The 26,288-nt window shown below is 43.1% G+C and overlaps 1 protein-coding gene across 31 annotated transcripts in view; it reads left to right on the top strand.

Annotated features, from left to right (window-relative positions):
• The window catches only part of RBFOX1 (RNA binding fox-1 homolog 1), a 1,186,796-nt gene that overhangs the window by 393,905 nt on the left and 766,603 nt on the right, over positions 1-26,288 (top strand). For 9 of the 31 annotated variants that reach the window (XM_059861549.1, XM_059861559.1, XM_059861561.1 and 6 more), the window contains exon 1: positions 4,211-4,432. The exons of 7 other annotated variants lie outside the window; for them this stretch is intronic. The gene's annotated coding sequence lies outside the window, so the exon portion shown is untranslated. Of the gene's footprint in view, positions 1-4,209; positions 4,433-19,421; positions 19,502-26,288 lie in introns of those variants that run through there. 15 more of the 31 variants (XM_059861554.1, XM_059861564.1, XM_059861550.1 and 12 more) reach the window with 5 other exon arrangements.

Consider the following 26,288-nt stretch of genomic DNA (forward strand, 5'->3'; position numbering starts at 1 on the left):
TAATATATGCACTTTGTATGTTGAGAAGGAAATAATTTGACATTTTGTAATAAATTCTTTGGATTCTGGGTTTATGTGTGTAAATTATATTTCTATGAGCCTGAATTTGAATCATCAGTTTTCTTGCCTATGAAACTGATGCCCATTTAATGCTCCTTTCATGGTGACTTTCAGCTGAAGCTCTGAAGGGGTTACCAGCAATTTGTTTCCCCTGTCTGTAGCTGAAGTTTCCTTGTAAAGTTTCATTAACACACTATCATGGTTTAAAAATAGAAACTCAAGAATTCCTCCAACTCAAGTAATATAATGCATCAAGAAGCTTTTCTTGATAATAAATAATAATATTTAAAAATAAGATATCTTTTTATTTATTTACTTATTAATATATGCACTTTGTATGTTGAGGAGGAAATAATTTGATATTTTGTAATAAATTCTTTGGATTCTGGGTTTATGTTGTGTAAATTATATTTCTACAAGCTTAATACAAGCCTGAATTTGAATCATCAGTTTTCCTGCCTATGAAACTGATGCCCATTTAATGCTCCTTTCATGGTGACTTTCAGCTGAAGCTCTGAAGGGGTTACCAGCAATTTGTTTCCCCTGTCTGTAGCTGAAGTTTCCTTGAAAAGTTTCATTAACACACTATCATGGTTTAAAAATAGAAACTCAAGAGAATGACTCCAACTCAAGTAATATAATGCATCAAGAAGCTTTTCATTTTATATTATAATTATTCCAAAGCACTTCAACCTAGCCACTTTTCCATTATGAGAAGAATTCTACACCATTTGGTATCCAAAATTGCATTTCTCAGAAATTCTATGCCTGTGTGTAGATAACTTGCAGTGCTCCTATTGTCCTTGTTTCTTCTCTGCTGTGGAATTAAATCCCAATGTTTAGAAAACTCCTAAATGAGTTTTGTTGCTCTCTGTATGCACAGAAGAGCAGAATGCAGCAGCTGAGAAGCTGCAGTGCCCTGGGGATTGGAGAGCACAACGTGGGGCATTTCTTGCTCCAGTAGCTACTCATGGGGTGCTTTTCAAGCCCTCCTTCTGTCAGAATTCTACTCAGAGAAAGTTCATTTCTCCCTTTTTTCCTTCCCTCCAGCCTCCCAAAAAAAGAAACACATATTTATAGTATGCAGGCAGCTGGACAGTTCTTCAGTGTTTAGATACAAACTGTGTGTATAGTAACTTCACCTAAACAGCTATTGGTGTTTGAAATACTAAATAAACAAATAAATAGCCTTACTGCTGTGCTAATTCAGTGACACCTGCTGTCAGTTTCTCTGGAAACTGGATCCCAAGGAATTCTCAGTCAGCTGCTTAAACTGAATTGAAACTCAGCTTTGAAAATACAATTTGCCTGCTGGCTTGACACTTCCAAATGTCTACAATTTCTTTTGGGCAGCAAATTATTAATTTGCTTCTGGGCATGTCTTTTGCTTGTTTGGGGTTAGTTCTGGGAGGTTTTTTTTTTGTTGGTTGTTGGTTTGTTTTTTTAATGTGTGTGTTTACATACAGTATGGACTGAACAGGAGCAGAGACTGGCAGGGACAGAAAGGGACCTCTGGATGTGCTCTGGTCCCACCAGAGCTGGGCAGGGACACCCAGAGCTGGCTGCCCAGGTGGCTTTTGGATGTGTCCCAGGTGGAGCCACCCCAGCTGGAACATCCCCAGCTGGCTGCCAGGGCTCATCACCCTCCCAGAGGAGCAGCCCCAGGTGTTCTGGGAGAACCTCCTGGCTGCCAGCTGGTGCTCCCTGCTCTGCTCCTGTCACAGCACCACTGGGGACAGCCTGTCCTGCTTTTACCCCACTTTCAGATCTCTCTACACATTGATGAGGCTCCCCCTGGCCTTCTCCAGCAGCCCCAGCTCTCTCAGCCTTTCCTCACCTGAGGGGTGTTCCAGGACCTTCAGCAGCTCAGCAGCCCTTTGGTGGCTCTGTCCTTGTTTCCCCTGTCCTGGGGATGTCAGAACTGGGCACAGCACTCCAGGGGTGGCCTCACTGTGCTGGCTGGGAGGTGAGGAGGATGTTCTCAGCCTGCTGGCAGAGCTGTTCCTCTCCCAGATCTTGTTCCCCAGGATGCTCTGGCCCTTCTTTGCAGCATTTAGGGAATGCTGCTGGCTGTTCAGCCTGGCTGTAGCACCCCAGGACCTTTCCAACCCCCGGGATCCTGGCATTTATTGGTGCCTGGGGTTGTTCCTGCCAGCTGTGGGACTTTGCCAGCCCATCTCACCTTCCTGTGGGGGCTGGCAGCAGGAGCCCCTGGGGTATCAGCCTGTCCTGTGCCACAGCAGTGACACCGTGCCCCACCATGACATCAGTAGTGGAGATGTTTGACTGGACTGAGCCCAGGATTGACCCCTGTCACTGGGAGTTGAGGCACAGCCTCACCCAGAGCTCCCTGGGGCTCTGAAGCTCACAGCCACTCCAGAGGTTGGCGCCTTGCTTTTTCATCTCCTCTCCACACCCTGGCTGCAGGTTTGAAGGGAGCTCAGCAGCATTCCCTGATTTCCTTCTGCACCTTTGTGAAACACTCAGGTGGGCAGGTGCAGCAAACCCATCACTGCAAAACCACACGGATTTTTCCTGGAACAGCAGTCCTTCTTCATTAGCTCCCTGTCCAGATGGCTGAGTGCATGGTGGAGCAGAATTAATGGGTGCTGGGGAATGCACCTCCACATGGGACAGGTAGCAGGGCTGGCAGGCAGGCAGAGAGCCCTGAGAAAGGTTGTGGCTGAAGGACACCACTGTTGGGAGCACAGATGAAGATATATTCCTGAACTCCAGGAGGAAACACAGAGGGAGCATTACTGCATGGAATGATTAGATGACTGACTAATGAGCCTTGAGGGGCAAGGAAATTGGCTACAAAAGCAATTCAATAAGCACCTGACATTCCAGTGTACTCTGTATAAACACTGAACTTCTACCATGTTTGGTTGGCAAAGCAAAACGAGTGATGTTTAAGCATACAAGGCAAATTGCTGCAGCAAGAAAAAAATCTTTCAAAAATCTGTGTTAAACAGATTGTTCTTCTGGAAGTGTGTTAGTAAATGCTTTTCTCTGTCAGAAGGTGTGATAACACATTGCAATGCTAGCACTGTAAATCACTGTCCACAGTTTTCATTAGTTATTCTGAATATTCAAGCCAGTATTAAATTCCATGTTCTGCTTTAATCTGTCTATTGTTAGATACCATTAGGTAATAATAGCTTTTTTTTTTTCCACTTTAGGGACAAAACTTCTGCATAATAATCCAAATGTAAGTGACAGAAGGGTCATTTTGCATAAAATCTTGTGAGGGGATAGAATATAAGAAAATCAAGAGAGTGTAGAAAGTAATCTCACCCCTAAGGAGTTACAGCTGGGCCAATTAGCAAAGATTAGGAACAGGCCTGGCTGTAACAGGCACAGCTGTAAGCAATGAGAAGAAGAGTGCTACAGAAGAGTGGGGTGGTTGGTTGGGAAGGGAACTGGAGTCAGTTGGCTGCTGTGTGAAGGGGGAAAGAGTCAGTGCTCTGAGGAGCTGCCCGTGAGAAACACCAAGAAGGTGTGAAACCTTTGTGATAGGGAGATAGCAGTGTGGAACCCCTGTGATAGGATGACAACAAAATCTGAGGAACCAACATTGGATACCTGTTTGTGTGACATAAGAGGGGCATCTGTGAAGTGCACTGGGCGGGTGCTGGTCAGCTTGGAGTGCAGCCAGCCCAGGCATGGGCCTTTAAGAAAGGGATGTTGACAGCAAAGGCAGTCAAATGAATGTTTTTCATTTTGGCAGATGGAGGTTTTGAAGTGTTTTGACTGCCCTCAATTCCAAGTACCTGTTCAGTGTGAGATGGAAGGAAGGTTTTTCCTTCAGGCTCAGGTGGTTGCACTGCTCCATGGCAATTCTCATCACACAGAGCTGTGTTCACCTCGTGTGTAAGGGCAGGGAGCTTCACACCTTCTACAGGCAGAGGGGAATTCACCCGCAGGATGGAACAGATGTGAATATTGTGCTCAGGAGTCTCTTTCCAGTGAACTTTCAAATTACTTGGTCAAGTGTTTCACGTGTTGCCCCACCCAGTGGAAGTAACAACTTTGGGATTCTGTTGTCATGTAATTCAAGGTCAGGAGGAGATTTGAAAGACAGTCCCAGTGAACCAAAGATGAATTGTTCATAATATTTCGAGAGCAAACCAGATTTTCTGGGTGTGATCTTCAGCCAGGTGCTCAGTCAGTCTCTGGCAGCCCTTCCTGTGTGGAGTGCTGGAAGTGTCACTAATTTTGTTCTTCCTGGTAAATGTGTGCAGCTAAAGGAAGAAAGGGGTAATTTTCAAGCGTCAATTGGAGTTGTAACTATGTGTGACAAGGAGCTGTGCTGGGATATTGAAGCGAGTGGTTTCTCTCCTCTGTGACCAACTGGAAGCAAAGAAATCAGGTGGGATTTTTTTTGTGTAAGAGGAGTTACAATCGCTTCTTCAAAGTGTTGAATAATGTTATATTTGCTGCCAGAAAATCATGCTTGGTCTTTTAAGGCAGTCTAAAATTAATCATGTATTTGTTTCTTAATTGCCTCATTAAATTCAGGATCAAAAGTCCTCCTGTACTTGGAAGTCACAATATGCACTGCTGAACCCCCTAAATGTTGTGTATGCCCTGGTTTCTTCAGAGGATAAGAATTCTAGATTTCTGAGCTGAAAGAGCTTTATTATGAAGTGACATGTCTGGCTTTAGAGACAGAGGTGGAATTGGTACATCTGAAATTAATGAATAATATATAAGGACTGATACCAGCTTTGCTTCATGAGTTGGCCTTACTGTTTAGCCTCAAGCAGGAGCAAGAAATACACACACAAAAAAAGAAAGGTTGTTAAGGTAGAAAGTTAAATATTTAATGCCAGTGTCTGCTGTATATTTTCCTTTTGTGTATTCATGGAAATATATTTTGGAACTGGAGGCAAATGTTATTTAAAATACAGCAGTGGCAGAAGGGGCATATTTGATTGAGGCATCAAAGTGCTAGACTTTGTAAAAGGTATGAGAGAAAATTCCTGGGTCAGCCTTGAAATTTTCACTGCCACCTTCCCTTTTCTTTGGGGTATTCTGGGTCTCATATTGGCTTTCATTTGGGATTTGTATGTACCAACTCTTCCTTTCTTTCCTTTTTTAATGAGGTGGATGAGCAGGCAGCAGTAAGAGCTGGTTGTTTTCCCAGTAGCAGTTGTGTCTTTCAAGCCCTCCACAATGCATCCTGTCAGTGACAACACTCAAAATGAAACACACATCCTCATGTGCTGCCTTCTGTCATAAAAAAAAAAGGTTTTTTGAGCCTGCTGGGTCCAGAAATAGCCCTGGAATTTCTGTATCCTGGGCTAACCAGGAGCTGGATGTCCCACAAAGGAAGGTGCTGGGGAAAGAATGGATTTTTGGCTGAAAATATCAGAAATTGTTAGAAAAATGTAAACTTGGGTATTTTTTCTCTTGCCCTGCAAGGTGTAGTTGGGCCATTAGGGTATGCTGAGATTTTTATGATCTGATTTGTTGGCAATGAGCAAGGATAAACCCCTGCCTACCTGTCTGCAGCTGCACAAGTTGCAGTACATTTGTCCCAGACCCATCATTGTGTAGACAGGTAGAAGTTGTTTAAAGGCTTTTGGGATTCAGCTGAAAGAAAAATTCCATACAGATTCTGATGTTTTGCTCCTTAAAGAAGAAAAAAGTCACTGTAGAATGTGTTAATTTTCTCATTGGAAGACCTGATTTTAAATCAGTGTGGATATTTGTGTCTGTGCTTGCTCTCAAAGCTGCAGGAAGGGCTGAGTGAGCTTCCATGGGCTTGGCATTTCAGCCTGGGTCACAGGAGCCTGCTTTTCTGTCAGGTACAGGCAATGCTTTGTTTCTTCTACAGATCTAGAAGAAATTTTGTGTTAGGCTTTCCTTGTAAGACCTTTTAATATGGAAAAAGCTGTTCCCAGGGGCTGGAAGGAGGAGGAATGTCCTGATCACAGCTGTGTCTCCTTTTGGACTCAAGTCAGAAATCTACAGCCAAATCTGCAGGTGTTTTGCATGAGAGGCAGCTCAAACACACACATGTGTGTGATTGCATAGATGTGTCCACACTAACTTTATTTCACTGTTATTCAGAGCTTAAAAAACCCCCTGGAACCTTGAGTGCTGCCAAATGTAGTGGGATAATCACTTCTCCAAAAATCTGAGTGAGAAGAAAAATGTGGCCTCAGATTTTGGAAAGAGAACTTTTATGGGAAGTTAAAATGATGCAGGACTTGTTCCTGTAGGGGGATAGAATATAAGAAAATCAAGAGAGTGTAGAAAGTAATCTCACCCCTAAGGAGTTACAGCTGGGCCAATTATCAAAGATTAGGAACAGGCCTGGCTTTAACAGGCACAGCTGTAAGCAATGAGAAGAAGAGTGCTACAGAAGAGTGGGGTGGTTGGTTGGGAAGGGAACTGGAGTCAGTTGGCTGCTGTGTGAAGAGGGAAAGAGTCAGTGCTCTGAGGAGCTGCCCATGAGAAACAGCAAGAAGGTGTGAAACCTTGTGATAGGGAGACAGCAGTGTGGAACCCCTGTGATAGGATGACAACATGCTCCCTGGGGCTGAAAAGCCAGCTCCAATGCTCCTGGTTCTGCTGGGAGGCTGGGCAAGCACAGACCCTGTAAAGCTCACAAAATCCAGTGTTATTCCACTGAGCTTTCTGGAACACTGCCACCAGTAAGAAGAATTGGTTTAGGTTGTTGTTACTTGAGATAGATAGAGTTGGCAGGCAGGGTGGACAAGAGTGGTAAAAGAAAGAAATGTGCAGCTTGGGGAAGACAGTTTGTGAATTAATTTAACTATTTTTCTAATTGCTGGTTGGTTGAGGTTTTGAAGGAACACAATCCATTGACTGCTCAGAACAGAATGATAAATTAGTAGTGTTAAAAGAATCTTTTAGATCAGGAAGCTCTTACAATGTAATTTTGTCAGCTTTAAAAATATAAGATCTCCTTAGAAGTGTAAGAAATATGCTGCAACTTCAGTTATCCCTCTTGTTGACTTAACCTGTTGCATGTGAAGTACATTAAAAAGCATTAAAATGCAATTATTGCCAGCACTAACCTGGCACTGTTGCAGCTTTTGAGGCTGAGGAGGACAGGAGGTGAGGCAGCCAGCTCAGCTGTTCCTCAGGGAACCTTTCTTGCCCTGGTTGCAGTGTCCAGGTCCTGGCAGGGGACCAGGGCTGGCCCTGCTGCTGTGTGTGCACGCAGAGCAGGAGCAGGGCATTGTGCTGGCATGGCCTGAGCAGGGTCTGTGCCAGGGGCAGAGAGGGGCAGGGTGAGCACAGGGCTTCGCAGAGCTCTGTTTGCCCTGGAGGGTCTGGCCAGGGCAGGTGGGGCAGCCCCGCTCCTCTGGGGTAGGACTGGCTCCAGGTGTGCTCCGCAGGTGCAGGTGTGAGGAGCTGGGGCGGTGCTGGGCAGGCACAGAGGTGATTCTGGAGTGTCAGGGTCTCTAGTTTGTCTGAGTGACCCTGAGAAAAGTTTGAAAGTCTCTTTTTCCCAGCCCAGCGCTTGAGAAGGAGTCGGAGCTCTTCAGTTCTCGGTCTCAAGGTTGTTTATTGTCTCTTATCTATAAAATATTTTCTCCTGTCTTGCCGAGGTCTGCTCAGCAGGACAGTCAGAGGCACTCTGCCTGCCCTGGGGTGGTGCTATGTCTTTATACTAAAAACTACACATACAATGTTTACAATTACTTCCCAATACCTATCACCTATGTTAGACAGTGAGCTTCTACTCTCAACCAATCCAAAAGTGCCAACATCACAGCCAAGAAGGTGGAGGCCAAGAAGAAGAAGGAGAAAGGCTGGACATGCCCAGATTCCTCCATCTTGCCCCCTGAACCCTCATTCTAAAAAACCTAAAATCGATTTTTTCACCTCGTGATAACTTCACTATTATTCTACTTAATTTGTCTTGGCTTGCAGATCTTCATCTAAGGTTGGTAACTTGTTCCACGGGTCATAATCAAAACCACAGGCATTTCTGGGCTCTGTGCCAGGGGCCCTGAGCCCCCTGGCAGGGGTCTTGGCTTTTCAGGACAGCCAGAGGGATGTCCTGGGTTCTGAGACTGGAGCTGGATTTCCATGCCAGTGGTGCTGTGCAGGCACAGAGGTGATTCTGGAGCTGCTTTGCCATGCCAGTGCTGCTGTGCAGGCACAGAGGTGATTCTGGAGCTGCTGCTCTGGAGATGTGCAGTGGAGCAGCAGCAGGACAGGAGCTCGTGTTTACACGTGGAGCTTCTCCTTCCCCCAGTGCTGTGCCTGGGCAGTGCCAGCTTCTTTCTGCAGTGACTGCAGCTCTGAGAGGCTGCTCTGGGGCACAGTGTGGTGCTCAAGTGCCTCGCTGGGCTGGGAGTGCTCTGGATCCCCCAGGCCAAGGCAGGGAGCGTCAGCCCCAGTGTGGGTAGGGCAGGGACCCACCTGCATTTCCCATTTATCCATCCTGCTCTCAGAGCTCAGAAGGGCACTGGGAGCAGCCAGGCACAGGTACCTTGGCATTTTTTTGGGTGTTTGTTTTTGATTTCAAGCCTTCAGCCAGGAATCCTAGCAGATCGCAAGCGTGCTGCCACAGAGTTTACAAATCTTTGTGCAATATTTTCAAAACAAAACAAAATGTGCATTGAGGATCTTCTTGTAATTTGGAAACAGATTAAGTGCAGCTGAGCTATTTTATCAGGTTGTGCTTCATGTGTTTGTAGAGTTGATGTATAAATTGATATTGTAAGCTTTCCAGGGTTTTTGTGATTCCTGCAGGAAAAAAAAAATCTCCTCTCCCACCAGCCCAGTTACAGTGGAATGTGTTAGTATGTAAATGAGATTACCAAGTGTTGTGGGCTGTGTTCTGCTGTCTGTTTTTGTTTAAGTACATCACTTATCCACAAGTTGATTAGTGTAGATGAACATGGGATGAATTGCCTTGTACAGAATAGATTGTTTTAGATAATTATCTAACAAACAGTAGAGAAATCACAATTAAGTAAGGTGTGTGTTAATCCTTAAATACCAATAGGATATTTTGAAAGAAACCCTTGTAATTAGAAAATAGGGAAATGTGCACTTCAATCTTTTCTACCAAATTTTCCTGTTATAGTTGCTTTAAATACTCCTGTAGAGGAATCTATCTTAAAAACTATCAGGAGATAGATTTGAAGTTTTGTTTTTCCTTTTGAAATATATATTTACAGGAGAGAGGTCACATTAATAAAATTATAGACAATTTATCACTAAACCTGATCATTTCCTTTAAAATAAAATACCTGTGTCCTGCAACTACAAAAATGGAGAGCAAGTACCTTCAAATATTTGAAGGAAAAGCAGCCATGAGATGACATGAATGTGTAAGAGGAGGGCTGTGGGTGATTCCTAGTCTCAGAACCAGGTCTCCTAGTAGAGTACTTTTTTTCTTTTGTGGTGTTTTTTGCTCACATTTGCTTTGAAGTAGTTTCTGTAGTTAAAGGATATCAAAATTAAAATGTATCAGCACCATACGGCAGTTGGCTCCTTGCCTAAATAATGTATGTTCCATAAGTTCACTTAAGGACTGCTTTTCTCTGCTTGGAGGGCGTTTCCCTGTCATTTTCATATTGAAAAGAATGCCCTGAGATCAGAAGAATCTGATGGGTAGAATAAAAAAGACTTTGTTCTGCATTTGGTCTAAAATTATAATGATTTCCCCTTGTGTTTACTGATGAAGGGCAATTTAATTCTGGGGGGTGGCTGATTCTTTGAATTCCTGGTATAAAGAATTGTGTGTTATTCATATTCCCCACAGTATTTATTGCTTTAATAGGAAATGCTGCTGGGGCTCCACAAAGCACAGGTTTAGCTGGGAGATTCTCTCTGAACAATGGGTATTCAGAGGAGGCACATCTTATTTAAAGCATACAAAATAACTGGGGAAAGTAGAACTGTAAATCTAGAACTCAATTCTAGTTTTATTTTTTCCCTTCCAATCTCTGGTTGGATTTCTGCCAGCTGAGGATCCAGATCCCTTCTCTTTTGGAAGAAGTTTAGGGTTAATAATTCTGCTTCCTACAGTGAAATTCCTATAGTTCTGTTGCCTGTAGTGAAAACCGCACTGTAAAATACCTCTTTGTTTCCTTTTCCAGAAAATCTTGAATTTGTTTTAATTACAGAATTATCATAGTTTAATTTCTCCTCATTTTTTCCCTGCTGCTGCCTTAGTTAGACTGAGAGCTGAGTTATTCCAGTGATCCCAGTTTTTCATGCAGCTCTTGGAGAAACAACCATCAAAGGTTTAGGTCCCTGAACTGGGATATGGACTTTAGGTGTCATAGTCTCAGGCTCCCAGTTTTTACTTTGAAAAATAAGGACTATGTTAATGTTCTTTTGGTTCCTAAAATCATCTGTCTTTGCAGCCTGAGAAGTTGCCATGGTTTTGGTGTGTGTGTGAATTTGCATGTTTTACCTTGTAATAACAGAACAGGTTGGGTGGGAAGGGATTTTTCAAGGTCGTCTAGACCAACCCCAACCCTAATGATTTCATTTCTGTGCCCAGTTGAGAACCAAAATCTGTGTGTTTTTCTGAGTAAATCTCAAGGTGGAGTTGGGGTGATATTTTCTGTGCACACAACATACCTAAATTACTGGTTTTCTCAGAAACTTTGACCTCTAGGAATGTTCTAGAGGTTTAGGGTTTTTTCCCTGCATCTGGCTTGAACAAATGGATTTGATATTTGCCCTCCTTGTTCCTACTGTAGCCAAATGGTTTGAATATTGATTTGGTGGCAGATATGCATTCTGTGCCCACCTTCAGCTGGGTGAAAATCTCCAACTCACCTTGCAGCTCTCCACAGAGAGGTCCCAATCAGGGAGGTTCTGGTTGGAAAGGTGGGTCTGTCCCTTCCTCCTGGCACAGCTGTGACAGCTTAGCCTGGATTGCTGCTGTTTTCAGGGGGTGTTTCCTTTATGTTAGATGGAAAGCCAGTGAGTGCTGGAAAAGGAGTTCCCAGGGGTGTTTGGATCGTGCCTGGTAGGACAGGTGAGAGTTCTGGCTGCTGCTATTGATGCCTAATGATTTCTGCCTTTTTTCCTCCATCTCTGTATCCTTTACACAGATTTTTGGAGCTCTGTAGCCTATTACTGCATTCTTAGTTAGCTTTCCCAGTACCACGTGCCTTGCTGCTGTTCCCCAGGCTGGCAGCACTGAATGGGATCCTGAGGAGGAGCACAGGCTGCACCCAGCCCTCAGAAATTACTGCCATAGATGGGGAGGAGGGGGGAAGACACAGAAAAGCTGTGTACTCCTTAATATATTCATGGCTTGCAACATTTCATAATTCCTTTTTGGCTCAGTCATTTGTAGCAGTTGTATAAATTACTTGTAATGATGCAGTATTGCTGAGGAATTTTGGTTTTACTGTGCAGTGTGTCATTATTAGCTCTTAAGAAAAAAAACCAAACCCTGTGTTGTTTGGCCTGTGTAAAGGATATGTAAGAAAAGGAGAGTGAATTCAAATCAAAAGGGAAAAGGAAATTGAAACCTTTGCCACAGATGTTTTCTTTGGAAAGGAAATTCAAATAGTCGCTTTGCAAAGTGAACTAAATGGAACATCTGTGACTTCTTGTTTTCATTCCTCAGGACTTGAGTCTCCTGTTTCTACCAGTCTTAGAGATGCATATTCATCCTGATCCTGCTTCCATTGCCTGTTAACTTCAGTTGGACAAAGCCTTTTATGAGAAGAAAGCTAAAGAAATGAATTGAGAAAATCATCACTGTGTCAGCCTGCTTGAAAAAGCTGCTGGATGGTCCAGGCTGGGCAGAGGTTTCTGTGCAAACATTGCTGCAGGTCAAATGCCAGTGAGAGGGTGCAATGCACAGGCAACCTGCCTGTTGGGTTTCTATAAGCAGGAAAAGTAAGCAATTTCAAAGAAAAGCTGTTACATTTTAGTAGTTTTTTGGTATTATTACTGGCAGTGCACAGTAAATGAACCTTGATTAGCTCTGGTTATTCAGGTTTATATTGAAGATTCTCAGAGCTGCAGAGGAAAGAGCTTAATGTGATTTCATCTGGCCTTTATTTTGATTCCGAAACAATTTGAGCTTTCCAGGATAACTTGCTTAGCTCTTGAACAATTCCAGCAGCTCCATCAGGTTTCTTTGACGTGGAGCAGTGCAGAGCTGGGCTGGGCTCTCACCCCCTCTCCCCTGTTTTGTTTCTCCTCTCCACTTCAGTACTTGATTCTTGTTTTTAAAAGTTAGCTGGATTTATTTTTTCAGTGCTTATGTCGAGAAATCTAGATTTTAGATTTGAGGAATCAAGAAGAGCTGGATGGAAAATCTCAGGTGCAAGTGTTGTAGTGGCCTGGATGGAGAGTAGGATTGAACTGAAATTGTAGCCAGAATGTCTTACATCCAAAAATGCAAATAAATGGATTTTTAACTGGGTGTCCAGGTTGTAAAAATGACTGATTAATCTGTGAATGCCAACTGTAAAACAAAGGAGAAATAAAATCTGGGAAAATACTCAAATTCTGCAAAGGAAATATTGGATTGTTTTTTAATGAAGACAGGTGATTTTTTTTTTCCCTTTTTTCCCACTTTTGCCATTAAATTACAAAATTGGGCATTTATATTTTGAAACCCTCCTGTACAGATATTTTAGTGTTTTGGGTATTTTGATGGGAGAACAGCACTTTCTAAAGCCCTGCTGTACAGAAGTGTTTGTGCCAGAGTAAGGGGCTGTGAAATGGAAAGTGCCAGGACAGGCAGCAGAGCTCAGGCTCTTTTCCTCTTGTCTGATGAATTCTCTTTAATTGGGTAAGAAACTGAGTCCAGGTAGGTCCATTGCCACTTCTGACTCGATGCTGATAACAAACCCTGTCCATGTGGAGAGAAGGAGCAAAGGTGGCAGCTGAATGATGAGAAAATGAAACCTGGAGCATGGCAGGATGGGCAGGAGCGAGAGCTCTGCTCCCTCTCTGCTGTGCTGTGCCACTACTGAGAGAGGGAAAACTCCAGGAGTCCCTAAATTCTCACTTTAATAGTGACAAAGTGTGTCTGCCATGCTACTGAACCCAAGGGAATGTTCCCACCTCCCCTCCCTGGTGAGTGCAGGGAGTGAGGAGCTGCAGAGTTTTGGGAGCTCTGCCCCTGTGCAGCAGCAGCAGCAGGGGGGATGTGCTCCATCAGGGACACATTTGGCTGTGTTATTTCCAATTTCCACCCAGGGATCCTACCCAGGGCAGGAACTGGAGCTGCTGCCTGGTTCCATCAGCCACCTGCAGGATTTGTTTCCTGGTTCCATCTTGCTGCTTTTCCTCGCAGTGCATGAGGAATGCTGTCCCTTCCCTGTTTCTTGTCTTTGGGCACTTCAGGGCTGTGCAGTGACCATGAAGATGTTGAATTTAAACCTTGTTAATCTCAGTGTTTGTTGTCCATATGTTTTTGGTTTGTACAGTCAGTTTTATTTTGTTCAGTCTCAGTTCCCAGATTTTCCTGTTAGGTCTAATGTAGGAGAATTGTAACGTTGCATTTTAGAGCAAATCATGCAAACTTGGTCTGATATTTAGCTTTTGTTATTTCATCTGTTCTCCTTGACTTAGATTTGAAGGTCTTTTTGTTCATGTTATTTCTGTTAGAGAAAAAAGCATTTCTGACTTTTTACAAAAAGCTTGCAATATTCATTCAGAAAGCATTTTTATTTTAAAGCATTTTATTTATGCTGCACTTTTAATTATATATTTTATTTGAAGCACTTAAAAGTATTTTGAACATAAAAAGCCTTATCTATCTACAACTAAACCAGTAAAACAGTTTTACTTTATCTAAAATATTTCCTTTATTTTACTTTTCTGACCTGTGCTGACCAGACATCCCGTATGACAGGGGTGGATGTGTATGCCATATATCTGTATTTTTTTAAATGTAGTTAACTAATTTCTGGCTAACTTTTTTGTGTCATCTTAGTTTTACTGCAGGTATTGAGAGGAGGACTTCTTATCTTCTATAAAAGATAACTGTCAGGTGGCTGTGAAGTGGGGTGTGACAGTGATGCAAAGCCAGAATCTGGAACTGTTTTTTGAAGTTTTTTTTTTTTCTGATAAGGAGACTAAATTTTTTGTCTTTTTTTCATAAAATCGGTGTGGAACAGTCAGTCAAACGAGAGGCAGGTGCATCCCATGTTTATTTGGAGGCCATAATATTATGCAGCTATAAGTAGAATGAGTTTTTCCTTCTGGCACTTGGTCTTTTAAAACAGTTATCAGGCAGCAGAGAAATCCCAGAGACTGTTTTTACTTCTTGCTCAGGAGCACAGTACAGGCTGTTTCAGTCCCCTTCAGCACTAAATGTGGACCTGTAAATTGAGTATTCTCCTGCAATGTGTTCCACATGTGAAGAACATAAGGCCCTGGTTTGAGTTGTGGTAGGGCAATGATGCCTTAGGATTTCAGCTTTTCTATTTCTCATGTATTTGTAATCCTGCAGTTTTTAGTGTCTAACTCTGAACTCCACACACAGTGGGAGCTGCTGCTTCCCCATTTTGGGCAGACACAACAATTCCTCTCCAGGCCTGGGAGTCAAGGACACCTCACTGCCTCAGGCCTGAGAGATGGAAACAAAAGGGAGCTGGGGGGAGCAAACGTGGGGTAAATGACTTCATTACCTGAAGCTGTAATTGGAAGATTAACCCCCAATATGCAAATGGACCAAACTTATAAAAATATGAAAACCCATGGCCCAACATCCATTTTTTGGTGTAGTCCCTTGGGAGCTTTGCCTGCTCAAAATGTACCTGAAGGCTCTTCCATAAATAGAACTGCTTTTGATTCCCTAAATTCTGTCTGGCCTCTGGTTTTAGATAGCCCAGAAAGGCATCTGCAGGAAGGAGTTTCTGGCAGCTGGGTTAGAATTTGAGTGTGTTCCTGCTGGGAGTTGCTGTGGAAAGTGGATGTTGTTGAGCAGCCTCACTCTAATGCTTGTCCCCCTCCACTTCCAGGACAATGGGCATTGTCAGGGCACAGCAGGGCACTTTGCATCCCCACAGCAGCACCATGGATAAGCTGCCTTCATCTCCCCTTGCTATTGATCCATCAGTTTTCCTGCGAGCACTAAATTCATCCTTAAAAAATAATTAGCTCCAGTGTCTTGGCAGAATTCCAAGCAGACAATTACATTCTGCCTGCTTAAAAATGCCCCCTGTAGCTGCAATTGGCTGACTTACAGTGACAGATGACTGTGTGTGTTGTGATAGGGGTTTGGTGTGGCTTTTTATCAGTGGGAAATCTCCTGTAATGCTGCAAATCCTGCCCTGCAAGAGCCCACTGACCAGCATGGCTCATTAGCCTGACAAAGGAAAGGAGCCATGGAAAATGTTTCCCCCATGTTTTGAAAGCAGTAAAAGAGAAAGATTTGGATGTTTCTTGCATGTTTCAAAAAGTTGAAGGCATTTCCTGTCATGTGCCCTTAGGTCTCTGTGCCCTGCTACATGGAGTGAAAGCAAACCTGAGCCTTGCTGGTTTTGTAGAACTCAGTGTTAATTATGGACTCAGGACTGACATTTGAAGTGGTTGAGAGAACAGAGGGAATATTTTGTTTGTTAACTCGGGGACTTTGGGTTCAATTCATTTAATGGAAGAAAAAATAGATATGAGATAAAATATATATTATTTTGTGTTTCACTTTGCAAGGGTAGTAAATAATTGAAAACCTTTATTTGTTTGTTGATTTTTTTTTTCCTTGCTGTTTTGACAGAGGAAATTGAACTTGAAGTGTCTCAATAACTTGTGTCTGGTATTAAATGGTTTGAAAAGATCAGGAGAAAATGGTGGTGTTTAATATTTGGTGGAGCACTACATGATTACAATAATCCTAAAGGAAGGGGAGGTGAACCTCCCATCTCCTTCCACAGCTGAAGAGCAAAGCTACCTTTGATACAGAAAAATCATCTGAATGAACAGGTCTGATAGGTTTTTCTGATTATTTAAATTTTGTGATGTTTGTGTTGGTGAAAGGGGTAAAAGGGAATTTTTGCATTTCATGGGCTTTTTTCATTCCCACTTTTTTCATTGTTGGCATGCTCAAGAGGGCCCACATGCTCTAGGCACTGAGCCCTTGCAATTCCCTACTGTCAGTGGAGTACTTCAGGAGAAGAGCGTAGAAATAAAAGTGTTTGCAGCCAGTGCAAGGCCTTTTCTGCCCTTCTGTTTTGTCTCCTGGCAAAGGAAAACCAAACCTGTTTTTAGGAGTTCCCTTTACAGTGTGAAACCGTGACTTCTCTGCCAGGCTATGCAGAGGTAGCAAAGCTTGCAGATGGAAATCTGAAGAATTAATTCTGGTCTTTCCAGCTCAGGAGTTTGAGAATTAAAAGACAGTTCTTTCCTAATCATGAAATTGACTTAAAATTTATTAAATACTTTTTTTAAGAGGAGTTTATTCTTGTTTCTTCTGGATGCAGAGTTTTTGGGAGATGATAATAAAATTTTTAGGCAGGCATTGTTTCATATCTGTGTCCCTGCTGTCTGAAATACAAAGGATCAACATTGCAGTTGAATTACTGAGGCTTGGACAGTTTCACCCATTGTGAAGAGCATAAAATAAATAATCTTATCAATCTTGCTAATTATGACAGGAGTGTTCTGCTGAACAAGAGACAGAAATTTGCTCTTGAAGAGTTTCATTTAATCTTCTAGCATTCTAGATGTGGTCAAGGTTGATGGTTGTATAACCTCTTAGAAGAAAAAAATTGAGAATGATTTTAGGAATAACACAGTAGCTCAGATGGTTAGTGCATGTTTGGGGACTCATTTTATTGCCTTTTCTTTTGCAGTTCTGTTTAGTTCTGTCTGTGGCTTGTCAAAGCTGCCTGGAAATTTTGCAGGCATCTCTATGACCCAGCATCTATTTTTAAATGGACTTTTACTTGGGGCATGAGCAGAATAGCTGTTCTTCATTCCTGGTGTGGCTCTGCAGTGCACATTGCCCTGGACTTTGAAGAAGCAAACACTCAGGTGTTTCCTCACCCACTGCAAAGTTTCCTCTGCTGCAGGACTAATGTGTGTTAAACTAGATGTGTTTGTTCTGTTCTGCATCCTGGCTTCTCCGTGCTGCCCATTTTCACCCAGGGATTGCAGCATTCCGGAGGAGCCCTTGGGTTGCCCTCAAGGTGTTTTCCTTTGAATTATTAAGAGCTTTTGTATCCCTTTCTGGCTAAAGGTGTGGCTGCGCTGTGGGCCACTACTCAGGGTGGAGTTGGGTGGAGTTGGTGTTTCCTGTGGGTAAGGAAACTACAAAACCCTTGCAGGGATGGAACGTTGATGAAGCCATAGCTGATGCTGCAGTTACCTGCTGAAACTGTGACAGATGAGTAATGCTATGGTTGACTCTCACAATTAAATGCAAATATCATGTATGTTTGTTAAGAGAAATTTTATAGATTTATAGTTGTGTTTTGCCTCCTTGTGTTGTTATCAGGGGACAACCTTGGTTTGGAACATTTGGGAGGGTGGACTTGTCACTATGGCAACATCTGACCTCCAATCAAGATTTAAGGATGTAAACTCCTCCACTGGACAGTGAAGGAAGAGTCAATGGACAAACTTTGGAAGGAACTAAAGGGTTAAAAGGCAAAACCTCCATTGTGTGGGTGAGCACATGGTGGGAAAATCCTTTGCTCCCAACACCATAATGTTTTCTCTACTCAGTCTTCTGTTGTGATTTTTGATAAAGTTTTATTAAACCTTTTAAAATTTTTGAAAGTGAGTAGCATTTCCCACAAAATCAAACTCTAATGCACCCATCAGGCTTTTCATCAGTCTGTTTCCCAAAGCTGAGCTTGGGACATGAGAAGCCAAACAACTGCAGAACTCTGGGGATCTTCAAGCATCCCTTGCTTTCCCTCTTGTCTTTATGGCAGTGTTGGGTGCTTTGGGAAATCCAGATCTCTCACCTCACATCATTGCCCATGAGGCTGTGCCTCAGAGCATTTTGTTCAGCTGGCTGTCCACAGATAAATTATTTCTTCACCAAAAGATTCAGTTACAGTTTTCCAAGGCTGGGTTTGTGATCCAGGAAGGCACAGGGCCTGTGGGATCCATAGCTCTGCCTCTTGGAGTGGTTCCTGTCCCTTCTTCAGCTATGTTCCTGGACATGAGAGCTGCCTTGGAGGAGTCTGGAGAGGGGCACCAAAAGAAAAATTCAGATGGAAGGAGGCTGAAAACTTGAGTGTCAAGGATCCCAGTGCTTTCCGTGTGCTAGGGATAGATTCACCCCTGTCTCTCAGAGACAGAAGAGGAGGTTTTGGAGCCCACAGATGAGTCACTGTGGCTATGCTCTATCTGTGGTCTGTGCTATTTCATTGCTGCTTCTCCCTGCTGGGGTACCTCAGAAACATTGCCTTTGCAGTGATGGATGGCCGTGGGCTGTGGTTGTGTTGTCATTTATTCCTCCTCTGTGCAAAGCCTCAGAGCAGCTGAGCATTCCAAACACCCCTGGTGCCATTCTGATATTGCCAGACTGGTCACAGCTCCTCTGGAATCTGTTTGGGTTGTGCTGTTCTGGAGAACCACAGCTTTAATTGCTTAATCTTTGTCAAGGCTGGATTTGGATCAGTGAAATATTGACTGCCCACTGTTAGGAAACCTGTGCATTGGGAACTTGCTTTTAGAGATGGAAATGGCATTCCAGAGTCATGGCCTGTGCAGGAAACATTTGCTTCTGCAGAGCCTTCAATTAGAAAGTCACTTTAGTGTCACATTCACATTCTCTGTAAAAATCCCTTCTCCCAGGATTTTTCTCCTGGGAAGCTGAGAGGCCTCAGAGAAAAGGAAAACAATTCTGATCTCATTTGCTTCTCCTGTGCTGTGCTGATGTGGAATGTGTTTGGAGATTGTTCACCCACAGGTGATTGTTCCATTGCATTCTGCTGGGAGTTGTTTTCACTCTGTGGCCAACCAGGGCCAAGCTGTGTCAGGGCTCTGGAGAGAGTCAGGAGTTTGCATTATTATCTTTTTAACATTCAGTAATTATCCTTTCTGTATTCTTTAGTGTAGTTTAGTATAGCATTCTTTGATATAGTATTATAAAGTAATAAATGAGCCTTCTGAGGACATGGAGTCAGACTCATCATTCCTGCCTTCAGCAGGGGGAATGCAAATACAATACTTTAGGTCCTAAAGTAATACATTAATTGCACAAGTCCTGTTGAAGACTTGGAAAGCCATTGAGACGTGCAAATTGGAGATTGATTTTTAATTGGATGATGACACAGTAACTAACAGTGAATGCTAACTAAGAATTCAAACCTCTGAGAAGATGCTCACCCACAGAGATCACATTCATGCTGGGTTTTATGTTTTAAAACATAACTTAAGTCCTCCTCAGTCACATGTTTGATGTTCTTTTCACTCTGTAGATGCACAGTGAAACAAGCAAAGTTCCCACTGGAGCAGAACTGGAGAGAGTGAGGAACAGCTGGAGGCTGAGACTTTTTAGGTAAATCCTTCTGGAGAAATCACAGGAGTCTCTTACATAATGGAAACATCCTATAATTTTTCCCGTGCTTTTCTCCCTTGTTGCCACACATTTCTGTTGCCAGGGAAACGGATCATGAATTGTTCATAGTAAGTGACCTTGTCATTGCTTTCATACACGCCATGAGTTATTGTGCACAGGATATTTATAGATTAATAGAGGTGATTGTGACTGCCTGAAGACAAGCAGGTTTTGTTTCATTTAATTTATTTTTTTTTCCTATAGTGTAGGAGGCTAAAAACCCTAAGAGAGGGAAATGCTGGCATTTGTTTGCAGAGTCAATCTTTCCATTATTCAGATGGGGCAAACAGGGCCAGTAAGTCAGAAGGCAGCAGGATGAAGAGTGGTCAGCTCAGCCTCCTGCAAGCAGTGGTTTCATTTGATGTTCTTCTGGACTGGACTTGGATATATTCACATTTACTTTTGTGTTTGATATTATCAGAGGTGCCATAATTCTTTTAAGCTCTGCAAAAAACATGCTTTGTGCACAGGTTTTAAATAACAAACCAAATAAACAACAAATAAAAAAAAACACTTGTGTCAACCATTCTAAATGGTAAAAGCTGTTGCCTGTTCTCCTTGTGCTGACATTCTGTACAGAAGTTAATTAAAATAAAGCTCTATGAACAGTTTAAGTATTAATAATGAAGAGATAAATGAATCATGCTAGTTCAAATAGAAAAATAATGCAAAGCTTGTCTGAGATCCACAGAAGGCTTCCTAGTCTTTTTATGCATTCAAGAAGAAAAAAGGACTTTATTATGTAATCACCCTTACAATCCTCTTCAAGGCTGTGTTTTGTAATTATTATTTTAATCTTAGAAGAGGTGTGGTAAGGTCTGGATTTCATGCTGAAGTTGTGCTGAAAAGGCTGAAGCTGATGTTTGCCATATGGCTCTAATGGTGTGTTGGAGCTGTGCCTGTCTGCACCCACCCAACCATCACTCCCCGAGAGCCCAGGGCTGCTCCAGCTGGGGCACACAGAGGGGACAGGGCTGGCCTGGCACAGGCTGATGGAGCCACCCAGCCACCTTTAGGGCTGTGCTGCCTAGGACAGAGCTGCTCAGGTGAGGAATTTGGGCAGTCTGTGCCTACAGCTAGGGTGAGTGGCACCACCTGAGGCTGAAGATGTTTGTGTTCACTCCTCAGGCAGAGCAGGTGACATCTCAGAAAGCCCCATGTGTACTGCTTGCTGTAGGACTTACCCCACAGGACAGGGAGGTGTTGTGTTTGCAGGGATCCCCATGGCAGGGAGGAATAATGAACCTGACTCCATGTCCTCAGCAGGCTCATTTATTACTTCATAATACTATATGATAGTAAAGAATGCTATACTGTACTAAAGAATATAGAAAGGATACTTACAGAATGCTAAAAAGATAATAATGCAAACTCCTGACTCTCTCCAGAGCCCTGACACAGCTTGGCCCTGGTTGGCCACAGAGTGAAAACAACTCCCAGCAGAATGCAATGGAACAATCACCTGTGGGTGAACAATCTCCAAACACATTCCACATGAGCACAGCACAGGAGAAGCAAATGAGATCAGAATTGTTTTCCTTTTCTCTGAGGCCTCTCAGCTTCCCAGGAGAAAAGTCCTGGGAGAAGGGATTTTTCAGAGAATGTGAATGCTACAGGGAGGCTTTCAAAGAGCTGGCAGAAACTGTTCTGGCAGATGCAGGGATGGGCACCAAGGGGATTCATGCACTGGGAGATGCTTTATGCACAGTTTGACATGAAGTGGTAGCAGTGGGTTATGCAAGTGCTGGAATGCTCCTGCTGAACCATGGGCCAGCTGGGTGGCTGAGAGATCAGGAGAACAGGAACCTCAGCTGCTCCAGCTGCTGGCACCCTTGAGCTGGACACACAGATGCCCAGCTGAGCAGCACCTGACCATCCTGCTGCAGAGCCTGTTCACACTGTGCAAAAATTTCCAATATCTCAGCCATTAACAAAGCATTAGTTGTAACAGTGTGACTGTGAGGGGCTTGCAGCAAAAGAAACAGGATTATTTCCATTTAGCAGCCAGCTGGAATTTCATGGTCAGCTCACGTCTTGGAAACATCTGCCATGCCTCTGGACTTACCTGCTGTTTAAAAAGTTGAGTGTATTTTATGAAAAGCATCCAGAGGTAACTTGAGATGAGTGGGAATGCAGTGCTGAGTCCACCTGTGGAAAGGCTCTCACTCAGTGTTTTAAGGAGTGTAGGGAATCAATGAACATAAATAGAGAGGAGGATGTCCTGTGAGTGTTGTGTGCTAAACAGAAGTGCTCAGTTGGACTGAATGGAGAGCAGGACAGCCCAGAGCCATGGGAAGTGTCCCTTGGACAGGGCTGGGAAGGGCACTCTCATGGGAGGGAGAAGCAGTCTCTTGTGCTTCCCACATTACCCACCACAGTGGCCTTTCCCTATTGGAATGAATCACACAGACTCCATTTTCTTCATGGTGGAAAAGCCCCTTCTTTATTCACAGAACTCCGTTTTACAGACTTGTGTGTGACTCCAGTTGGTCGGGAGCTTTCTTGCCAATTACTTTGTTGGTCATTAACAAGTTGTTATTCTGTATTGATTGGTCACTCAAACCCTCAGTGTGTACATGCAGAAAAAGTTGTTTGTGAGAGATAGAAAAATGAAAACTATGTAACAGTGTACAAACAGTTTATAGAGATGCTGTTGGTTTTCTTTACCCAGGAGTAGATTGTTATGTTAATGAACTGCTCACACCAGGATTGCTTTCACATGGGAACCTGCAAAGGGCTGGCTTTGACACGGCCAGCCCCTGATTCTAAGAGAGCAGGCTCGATTTTATGAGGCCCTTCTTTCTAATTTTTCCACCTTACTGCAACATTTCTCCCATCACATGTGTGACTCCTGACATATATACCCTACTGGAGAAATCACAGGAGTCACATCCGTATCACTTACAGTGAGCCTGAGCCTGGCACTGGGTCAGTGTGCACAGGGAACCCTGAGTGAATAATTCCCCTTCACTTGCCATGCAGCATCCAGCTCTACTGCAATGCTTATGTTTAGTGTATCAAACCACTCGGGTTTGGGGTGTCCCCAGTCACTGCTGCCTGAGGACCTGGCCCATGATGCACATGCAGCTCAGCTGCCATCAGCTAAATAAGGATAACATCTTCTGGGCAGAATGATCTCAAAGCAGGTGCTTTAGAGAAGCTTTAGATGTCTTGCTTTACAAAAGTTAAGTAGTATCAGATCAGCAGGCTTGCTTTTCATCTTATCTTTATTTTGTCCCTATGCTAACCTGGAAGCACCACTTACTTGCTCCCCATTTTTCCTTATCTGAGGAATAAAGAAATTCTCCAGATATTTCCATTTTCTTTTTTGTTATCTAAAGGGTTGCAGCTAGCTCTTTGAATTAATTTTCTTTGTCTAGCATGCTTGCTTGTCCTGGATGAACTTTGGGAAAGAAGGAAGTAAACATTCTTTTGCCATCCAGTGGAGTAAGTCATCTTGTTGATATTTGAGTGTTTTAAGTGGGGTTTAAGTATATGGTATTGACACTCTTCTGTAAATGGTTTTGAGAAAACCATTTATTATCCATTTGCTTGAGGGATTTGCTTGAACTGCAGTGCTTGAGAGCAGGGTGTTAAATGAGATAATGTGCAGAACAGCTGTGCATTTATGGGCAGTGCAATGCAAGCACCCACAGGGCAGCAGTTCTGGGGAAAACAGTCCTTTTTGCCCATTAACATGTTTTCCTGGGTCCACGGGGTGTTTTTGCAGTCAGTGGGGAGGGGACAGTGAGCAGCCTGCACACTGGAGGAAGCCTGTCATGCATTTCTCAGTGCTTAGCCCAGAACTAAAATATAGATAAATACTTTCATACTCACCTTTTGATTCACCTGGAATGGCTGCAGGAAAGGTCCTTTGCAGGAAATCCAACATCTGAGCATCCAGCTCAGCAGTGGGGGCCTCAGGGAGGGGGAATGAAGCTAAAGAGCAGCTGCAGCTCCTCGTGGGAGCCAGGCAGTGACACAGAGGTGTCACGGTCCCTGTGTGAGTGACTGGGCAGCCCAGGACTAGGGAGTACATGGAATTTCCTTCCTCACTGCAGGAGTCAGCAAGGCTGCAGCTCAGGGAGGTGGGTCAGCTCTGCACATTGCTCTTGTTTATTGATGAGTTTGGCTCAGGGCCTTTTCTTTTCCCCCCTTCTCACTCTTCATGTGCTGTTCAGCAGCCATTCCCTGGATTCCCTGCCCAGCTGAGGGGCTCCAGAGCAGGGCTGTGCTCTGTATCTGCCCTCTGTGGGTGGGACTGGGATGCTGATGGAACTTCTTTTGCAAAGCCATATGGTTCTTTCAGGGAAATAAATGCTTATTTTTAATATTTGTGGAAAAGGGAGCAACAGGAGACCAGGGTGGGGGGGGGGGGAAATCAGAAGGGGATATTTGAAAATACTTTCTGTATTCTTTCCTGCCTCTTTTAGATGGACTAGGATTAGTTAGAGGGGTTGACAGATGTGAAGCTGTGTGTAGCACATGTGAGTGCATTTCAGGGATGGTCTGTGCAGCTCCAGGCTGCTGCCCACAGAAAGGTAGAAGTTTGTTCCTGTGCCCATCTGCAAATGCAGGGTTGAGATCTGAGATCCCAGTGCTTCTTCCTCAGGCTGTGCTTGGGAGTGACTGATGCCACTCAAAGAACCCAAACTCACTGGCACTGTCATATTTTCTGAAAAATCCCTTGGCCAGGATTTCTTCTCCTGGGAACCTGAGAAGCCTCAGAGAAAAATGTAAATAATAATTATCTGATTGCTTCTGCTGTGTTTGCTGCTTTGGAATGTGGCTGGAGATTGTTTATCCAACAGGTCATTGTTTGATTGGTTTCATGTGAATTGTTTTTACTTAGTGACCAATCACAGCCAGCTGTGTCAGACTCTGAGGAGTCGGTCACGAGTTTTTCATGTTCATTCTTGTTAAGCCTTCTGATGTATCCTTTCTCTATTCTTTAGTGTAGTTTTAGTATAGCATTCTTTAATATGATATAATGTAATATAATATAATATAATAATAAATTAGCCTCCTAAGAACATGGAGTCAGATTCCTCCATTCCTCCTCCCTCTGGGGACCCCAGCAAACACCACACTGACAGGCACAAACTCCTGTGCTTGATGCAGGAGCTCAGAACTCATCCAGAAGCAGAGAGTCCAAAGGGATTTTAAGATTTTTCTGTTGGATCTGGGCTTTGAGGACAGCATGCAACAGCTTCTTAAAGACACTTCAAATGTCTGTTCTAGTAAAGCCTCAAGAGTTGAGTTATTAACCCCACAGGATTTTAGAAATAATAAAAGGGCTGTTCAGCTGCAAATTGCATCCAGCTCTTTTAAAATACATAGTGGGGGTTTGGAAGTGCTCCACACACATCAGCTGCATGCAGAACCTTGAGCCACTCTTCACAGCCCAGGCTGCTTCACCCAGTGCATTTATTTTTGACAGGTTTGTTTGTTTGAAAGTGGACAGCAGTTAGAACAATTAGATCAACAAAAATTACTGCCTTTATGGGAAATACCTGTTTGGCATTTGGGAAGAAATAAAGGACTCCTGTTCTACATTAGGTTTGGACAGACATCTGTAAACTATGGAAAATGAGCCTTTTTCTGTGAAAAGGAGTTTTGTTAATTGGTTGAAGGTCTTTTAAATAAGCTATGTGAACTTAAAATTGATGAGTGAACTCCTACATTTGTATTCCGCACAAGAGGAGTGCAGAGTCTGTCAGGGAGTATACATTTACATGCTCAAATATATTGTATTAAAATAGAGGTATCATCTGTAATGTTAAAATTGTTGGTAGTCAAGCTATGACATGTTATCGCCACTCCACAACATAAGCCTGTATGGAATTTTCTCTGTGGATAAATTATTCCATATGCTCTGCCTCAATATATTTTATGTATAAGTAACATTTGTAAGAAAAACATTGAGGTGGCCTCCAATAGTAGCTCACAGTTGGGAATTTTATTCTCTGAGATATTCTGGGAGACATTTTGGAATATATGTTAATGTTGCTTTAGGAGATATTACTGTGTATTAATTCTTAGACTTTTTCTTCCATTTCAGTCTCTATTTGTCATTTTTATACACTTATCTTCAGGTCATGAATTGTTTGCAGCTCTTTACATCTTGTTTTATTCAGCAATTCCCAATCCCTTCTGTTCAGACTGTTAGGGCTGTGTCTGACGTTCAAATTCTCAAAGTGCAATTTGATTTTCTGATGCCCCACCTTTAACCCTTGTAGTTTTTAAGACACTGAAGTTTTTATTTAGGATGTAAAGATTCCAGAAGCCCTCTGGATTCCCTCTTTAACCATCTCTTCTTTAACTCTGGAGTTTTTTAAATCTAATTTCCATAAGTCTCCAGCATAACACAGTGAGCCTGGACTTGAAGATAGTCAACACATACAAATACAATATCCAAAATGTATATTTTTATCTGTGTTTGCTGAAGGTGAACTGAAATTTTTGTGTGATCAGAGAAAGGGTCATTTTTCAGGGAAATATATAAAAATAGTGAACACTGTGCATATGCACAGAGTTGGGTAGTAAATGTATCACTGCTTTCCTGCATGTTCAGTATTCTGCCGAGGAGGTGTTAAATACAGAGGGAGTGCTGAATGAAGAACAGCAACTGAGGATGGTGCTGTCTCTAATTTCCATTAGAGTGAAGGAGTTTGTGTGGCTGAGACAGAGATCCTCAGCAGCCAGCTCAAGCCAGGCCATCCCCTGT

Source organism: Haemorhous mexicanus, chromosome 17 (assembly GCF_027477595.1).
Source record: "Haemorhous mexicanus isolate bHaeMex1 chromosome 17, bHaeMex1.pri, whole genome shotgun sequence".
In the NCBI taxonomy this organism is placed as follows: domain Eukaryota; kingdom Metazoa; phylum Chordata; class Aves; order Passeriformes; family Fringillidae; genus Haemorhous; species Haemorhous mexicanus.